Below are 6,714 nucleotides of genomic sequence, written 5' to 3'. Positions count from 1 at the left end.
GAAGACATGCTACGAGCATGTGTTATTGATTTCGGAAACAGTTGGGATCGACATCTACCGTTAGCGGAATTTTCCTACAACAACAGCTACCATTCAAGCATTGAGATGGCGCCGTTTGAAGCACTTTATGGTAGAAAGTGCAGGTCTCTGATTTGTTGGAGTGAAGTAGGGGATAGACAGATTACGGGTCTGGAGATTATACAAGAAACTACCGAGAAGATCATCCAAATTCAACAACGGTTGAAAACCGCCCAAAGTCGACAAAAGAGCTACGCTGACATTAAAAGAAAAGATATAGAATTTGAAATTGGAGAGATGGTCATGCTTAAAGTTGCACCTTGGAAAGGCGTTGTTCGATTTGGTAAACGAGGGAAATTAAATCCAAGGTATATTGGACCATTCAAGATTATTGATCGTGTCGGACCAGTAGCTTACCGACTTGAGTTACCTCAACAACTCGCGGCTGTACATAACACTTTCCACGTCTCGAATTTGAAGAAATTTTTTGCTAAAGAAGATCTCACTATTCCGTTAGATGAAATCCAAATCAACGAAAAACTTCAATTCATCGAAGAACCCGTCGAAATAATGGATCGTGAGGTTAAAAGACTTAAGCAAAACAAGATACCAATTGTTAAGGTTCGATGGAATGCTCGTAGAGGACCCGAGTTCACTTGGGAGCATGAAGATCAGATGAAGAAGAAATACCCGCATCTATTTCCAGAAGATTCGTCAACACCTTCAACAGCTTAAAATTTCGGGACGAAATTTATTTAACGGGTAGGTACTGTAGTGACCCGAACTTTTCCATGTTTATATATATATTAATTGAGATTGATATTTACATGATTAAATGTTTCCAACATGTTAAGCAATCAAACTTGTTAAGACTTGATTAATTGAAATATGTTTCATATAGACAATTGACCACCAAAGTTGACCGGTGATTCACGAACGTTAAAACTTGTAAAAAATATATGATGACATATATATGGATATATATATAGTTAACATGATAATATGATAAGTAAACATATCATTAAGTATATTAACAATGAACTACATATGTAAAAACAAGACTACTAACTTAATGATTTTTAAACGAGACATATATGTAACGATTATCGTTGTAAAGACATTTAATGTATATATATCATATTAAGAGATATTCATACATGATAATATCATGATAATATAATAATTTAAAATCTCATTTGATATTATAAACATTGGGTTAACAACATTTAACAAGATAGTTAACCTAAAGGTTTCAAAACAACACTTACATGTAACGACTAACGATGACTTAACGACTCAGTTAAAATGTATATACATGTAGTGTTTTAATATGTATTTATACACTTTTGAAAGAGTTCAATACACTTATCAAAATACTTCTACTTAACAAAAATGCTTACAATTACATCCTCATTCAGTTTCATCAACAATTCTACTCGTATGCACCCGTATTCGTACTCGTACAATACACAGCTTTTAGATGTATGTACTATTGGTATATACACTCCAATGATCAGCTCTTAGCAGCCCATGTGAGTCACCTAACACATGTGGGAACCATCATTTGGCAACTAGCATGAAATATCTCATAAAATTACAAAAATATGAGTAATCATTCATGACTTATTTACATGAAAACAAAATTACATATCCTTTATATCTAATCCATACACCAACGACCAAAAACACCTACAAACACTTTCATTCTTCAATTTTCTTAATCTAATTGATCTCTCTCAAGTTCTATCTTCAAGTTCTAAGTGTTCTTCATATATTTTACAAGTTCTAGTTACATAAAATCAAGAATACTTTCAAGTTTGCTAGCTCACTTCCAATCTTGTAAGGTGATCATCTAACCTCAAGAAATCTTTGTTTCTTACAGTAGGTTATCATTCTAATACAAGGTAATAATCATATTCAAACTTTGGTTCAATTTCTATAACTATAACAATCTTATTTCAAGTGATGATCTTACTTGAACTTGTTTTCGTGTCATGATTCTGCTTCAAGAACTTCGAGCCATCCAAGGATCCGTTGAAGCTAGATCCATTTTTCTCTTTTCCAGTAGGTTAATCCAAGGAACTTAAGGTAGTAATGATGTTCATAACATCATTCGATTCATACATATAAAGCTATCTTATTCGAAGGTTTAAACTTGTAATCACTAGAACATAGTTTAGTTAATTCTAAACTTGTTCGCAAACAAAAGTTAATCCTGCTAACTTGACTTTTAAAATCAACTAAACACATGTTCTATATCTATATGATATGCTAACTTAATGATTTAAAACCTGGAAACACGAAAAACACCGTAAAACCGGATTTACGCCGTCGTAGTAACACCGCGGGCTGTTTTGGGTTAGTTAATTAAAAACTATGATAAACTTTGATTTAAAAGTTGTTATTCTGAGAAAATGATTTTTATTATGAACATGAAACTATATCCAAAAATTATGGTTAAACTCAAAGTGGAAGTATGTTTTCTAAAATGGTCATCTAGACGTCGTTCTTTCGACTGAAATGACTACCTTTATAAAAACGACTTGTAACTTATTTTTCCGACTATAAACCTATACTTTTTCTGTTTAGATTCATAAAATAGAGTTCAATATGAAACCATAGCAATTTGATTCACTCAAAACGGATTTAAAATGAAGAAGTTATGGGTAAAACAAGATTGGATAATTTTTCTCATTTTAGCTACGTGAAAATTGGTAACAAATCTATTCCAACCATAACTTAATCAACTTATATTTTATATTATGTAATCTTGAGATACCATATACACGTATACAATGTATCGACCTATCATGTCGACACATCTATATATATTTCGGAACAAACATAGACACTCTATATGTGAATATTGGAGTTAGCTATACAGGGTTGAGGTTGATTCCAAAATATATATAGTTTGAGTTGTGATCAATACTGAGATACGTATACACTGGGTCGTGGATTGATTCAAGATAATATTTATCGATTTATTTCTGTACATCTAACTGTGGACAACTAGTTGTAGGTTACTAACGAGGACAGCTTACTTAATAAACTTAAAACATCAAAATATATTAAAAGTGTTGTAAATATATTTTGAACATACTTTGATATATATGTATATATTGTTATAGGTTCGTGAATCAACCAGTGGCCAATTCTTACTTCCCGACGAAGTAAAAATCTGTGAAAGTGAGTTATAGTCCCACTTTTAAAATCTAATATTTTTGGGATGAGAATACATGCATGTTTTATAAATGATTTACAAAATAGACACAGGTACGTGAAACTACATTCTATGGTTGAATTATCGAAATCGAATATGCCCCTTTTTATTAAGTATGGTAATCTAAGAATTAGGGAACAGACACCCTAATTGACGCGAATCCTAAAGATAGATCTATTGGGCCTAACAAACCCCATCCAAAGTACCGGATGCTTTAGTACTTCGAAATTTATATCATATCCGAAGGGTGTCCCGGAATGATGGGGATATTCTTATATATGCATCTTGTTAATGTCGGTTACCAGCTGTTCACCATATGAATGATTTTTATCTCTATGTATGGGATGTGTATTGAAATATGAAATCTTGTGGTCTATTATTATGATTTGATATATATAGGTTAAACCTATAACTCACCAACATTTTTGTTGACGTTTTAAGCATGTTTATTCTCAGGTGATTATTAAGAGCTTCCGCTGTCGCATACTTAAATAAGGACGAGATTTGGAGTCCATGCTTGTATGATATTATGTAAAAACTGCATTCAAGAAACTTATTTTGTTGTAACATATTTGTATTGTAAACCATTATGTAATGGTCGTGTGTAAACAGGATATTTTAGATTATCATTATTTGATAATCTACGTAAAGCGTTTTAAACCTTTATTGATGAAATAAAGGTTATGGTTTGTTTTAAAATGAATGCAGTCTTTGAAAAACGTCTCATATAGAGGTCAAAACCTCGCAACGAAATCAATTAATATGGAACGTTTTTAATCAATAAGAACGGGACATTTCAATAAAAGAGTATGACTCAATTGCGTATGGTGTGAACCACGAGCCGGTAGCACCATAGCGTTATGGTTAACCATATTGAGAGTGTTGATTATTTGGCATATTGTTTAAATATATTGTGTTGAGTATATGCTAATGCGGTTTTGTGATAATGTGCGACTTGTTAAGTATTTCGGGTATGATGTTATGCTAATTTGAGTTTCAAGTTCGTACAAGGTATTCGGTAATTGTGATTGCAAATAGATGGGTTATATATATGTATGTATAATTATTGCATTCACTAAGCTTTGCTTACCCTCTCGTTGTTTACCATTTTATAGGTTCGGTTTTGGACAAGGGTAAGGGCATCGTTTTGGACTAGAGATCTCGCTTGATGCTAGGGGACGCTTTTGGCTTTAGTAGCTCTTGGAGTTTGATCGATAGTTGGGTAGTTTAATCCCAAACGCCATGCTCATTGTGTAGTTTGGAACTTAAACTTTTGGTGGTCGAAACTCGTAAATTGTATTAAACTCGTAAAACGGCCGATGTGGGCCCCGCCTGTAAATTGATTTTATATTTGAAACAAGTTAGTTTTACATATTTGGATGTATTGTAAAAAGCGTTTCGTCTAAAAGTGTCGGGAACTAGTCAATCTTTTTCGCATTTTGAGACTTTCCGGACAGACCCGAATGGCGCGCCGCGCGGCCATACTGGCGCACCGCGCCATTTCACTGTGCAGCAATTTTTTATTTTATTTTGTATTTTCACGTAGTTTGTTCGCGGGTTGGTTTGGGTTGTTACAAGTGGTATCAGAGCATGGTCTAAGGGATTTAGGTGACTTGAGATAGGCGCCTAGACTTAGACTTTTTGTATGCGCGTTTATGCGGGACTTGTAGGACTTTGGGTCGGATTGGGATTGGTTTGTGCATAGGTTTATGTAAACTAATCATGCGCTATTTGTTTTGTATGTTTAGCGAGCATCGAGCGAGATGGACGTTGTACTAGCAAGTTAATGCGATGTGCTCGCGTAACAATGATTAGCTACCATTGTTACGGGCGCAAATCGTGTCGAACAAGCAATGTACGACGATTGTTGAGCAAGATGGGGTAGTGTGGTGTATATGTATATACATACGAGTTATGTCCTTTGTTTCGCCGCTTAACCTACTTTGTTTTATAGAATGAAGACGAGAAACGGACCCGATCATGATAACGGAAGTACAAGTGAGGACGCCAAGTTTTCGGCCAAGGTTGAGGCCGTCTTTAAAAAGTTAAAAGCGGATTTTCTTACGGACGTCCGAAAAGTCTTCCAAGATTCGGTCGACGGGCAAGTGACCGATTTGATAAATGAAAGAATGAAGGCCACTATCGAAGAGGCCCTTGATGCTAGAAACATTTATCCTCGTGGTGAAGGAGGTTAAGGAAGGCGGGACTTCCACTACAAGAATTTCAAGGACGCTCAACCCCCGATGTTTAATGGGGTACGAGATCCTTTAAAAAGTACATGTTGGATCTCCGACATCGAGGGAGCTTTCCGTACCTCGGAATGTCCTCCCGAGAAGAAGGCGAGGTATGGCTCTAGCATGCTACGAGAAGAGGCTAAGTTATGGTGGGATGATAAAATCAACTTGTATGGTGAGGAACAATGTATGGGCTTGACGTGGGAAGAATTTAAGAAGGAGTTTTTCAAGGAATACCGAACTTCTTCCGATCTCGATAGAATCCGGGACGAGTTGCACCATTTGCAACAAGGTTCAATGGACTTAGTTACTCTTAAGTCTACCTTCTTGGTAAAGACTCGTTTTTGCCCGAAGTATGTTGGTGATGATCACAAGCTAATGAAGGATTTCTACCGCACTTTAAATGATGAGTACTAGGGTAAGATTAGTCGGGGTATGGCTAAGTCTTTTGACGAATTATTTGAATTTGCTCGGGGTTTTGAGCCGGAGGTGCCAAGAAAGAGCGATTTTACTTTTTCAAAGAGGAAGTTTGAGGGTTCAAGTCATTCGAACTTCTCAAATAAGAAGTCCAAGAAAGGCTCCGAAAGCTTTAATAATGTGAAGAAGGGTGCTTCCGGGGGTTTCAGGCCCACGTGTTATAATTGTAATCAAAGAGGACACATGGCCCGTGATTGCACCAAGGCGTCGACCAAAATCACTTGCTTTAATTGTGGTAAAGAGGGGCATAAGAAGCCGGAGTGTCCCGATTTGCGAAATGATAATGTGAAGCGGTTAGAGAAGGCGGCGGGTACGGCTAGGGGTCGAAACTATTTGATGACCAATAATGAAGCCAAACAATCGCATGAAGTTGTCTCAGGTACTTACATGGTTAATTCTAATCCGGCAAGGATTCTTTTCGATAGCGGTGAAAATTTGTCGTTTGTGTCTCCTAAATTTGTGCCTAAACTTAATAGACCGTTAGCTAAGTTAAGTCGTTCGATAGAAGTCGAAATAGTGGACGGCAAGACGGTGCTAGTGGTTGATGTGTGTGAAAATTGTGATGTTGTTTTTGGTGCCGAAACCTTTAAAATTGATCTTATTCCAATGACCTTGGGCAACTTTGATATTGTCATTGGTATGGATTGGCTCGATCGTTATAGAGCCGATATTGCATGCCATGATAAGTTTATTCGTGTGAAGACCCTAAGTGGGGGAGAGTTAATTATTCATGGTGATAAGCGAAGGAGACCGGTGCCGATA

The sequence above is a fragment of the Rutidosis leptorrhynchoides genome, chromosome 5 (assembly GCF_046630445.1).
Source record: "Rutidosis leptorrhynchoides isolate AG116_Rl617_1_P2 chromosome 5, CSIRO_AGI_Rlap_v1, whole genome shotgun sequence".
In the NCBI taxonomy this organism is placed as follows: Eukaryota; Viridiplantae; Streptophyta; class Magnoliopsida; order Asterales; family Asteraceae; genus Rutidosis; species Rutidosis leptorrhynchoides.
The sequence above is the reverse complement of the archived record's forward strand: the minus strand, read 5'-3'. Positions refer to the sequence as shown.